This window comes from Pavona decussata, unplaced genomic scaffold, assembly GCF_977016875.1.
Source record: "Pavona decussata unplaced genomic scaffold, jaPavDecu1.1 SCAFFOLD_156, whole genome shotgun sequence".
Taxonomy (NCBI): domain Eukaryota; kingdom Metazoa; phylum Cnidaria; class Anthozoa; order Scleractinia; family Agariciidae; genus Pavona; species Pavona decussata.
The window spans coordinates 7,379,843-7,380,831 of NW_028145568.1; the positions used below are offsets into that span (position 1 = coordinate 7,379,843).

Genomic DNA, 989 nt, shown 5'->3' on the forward strand with positions numbered 1-989 from the left:
ACAGATAGCCGAATACGGTGATTTCTTTGTAGCACGTAGTTACCAACTTACCAAGGTTTTACGTCAAAAAGTCCTCATAATGACACAAAAAGAATGCCTACAGACCAGAGAAAGGGAATCTAACAATCGTATCCCCCTGGTCACTACATATAACCCACATACCACCTTTCTTGCGGACATTGTAAGAAGAAACTGGAACTTCCTACAATCTAAAGAAAGACTGGCCCACATATTCAACAAACCACCCTTAGTGGCTTACAGACCTCGAATGAGTCTCCGTGATAGACTCGTCAGTGCTAAATTCAAGACAGTTAATAACACTCTTGCACCAAGAGGCTGCGAAGCATGCGGAAAACCAAAGTGTAGCAGGTGCAAAGGAATCAACAAAACCACCACTTACTAGCAGCAACGAAAATAAGACCTTTAAAATATTCCACTCTGTAAACTACCAGTCATCATAGATTATTTACATTATTGAGTGTAACATCTGAAATCTACAGTACATAGGCAAGAGCGAAACAGCGTTCAATCTCCACATGAACAACCACAGAAATCATATCAAAAAGGGAATCAGCAGTTGTGAACTTACGGAACACTTTCTACATAATAGAGACCTTTAGATTCTAGTACGAGTAATACAGAACGCAGTTTAGACCCCTCAGGAAGGCGAAAGCTGAAATGCGTTTGGACAATAAAGGATTCAAATGACAGACGTAGTCCATTCTCCTTCGTACAAACTATATATACAGAGTCAGTGGTTCTCTCATATACAGTAATAATTAATTAAAAATAGCCTGTATCGTTCATCCTAGTGGTGTATCTATCCTCCCTTGTAACCTACTAAGTTGGCCTTGTGTTGTGCATCATTGAATTGATCCTTAGATGGGTTGCAAATGGAGTTATAGGCTTCCACTACCCTGTCACCCTCGAAAGAAAAATTCCCCGGGAGACCCACATCCCTGAACCACGTAAATCACACCTTCCATTAC

At 40.6% G+C, this 989-nt stretch overlaps 1 pseudogene; it reads left to right on the forward strand.

The window, feature by feature from the left end:
* On the forward strand, window positions 1-620 carry LOC146465688 (uncharacterized; annotated as a pseudogene).
* The last annotated feature ends 369 nt before the right edge of the window (window positions 621-989 follow it).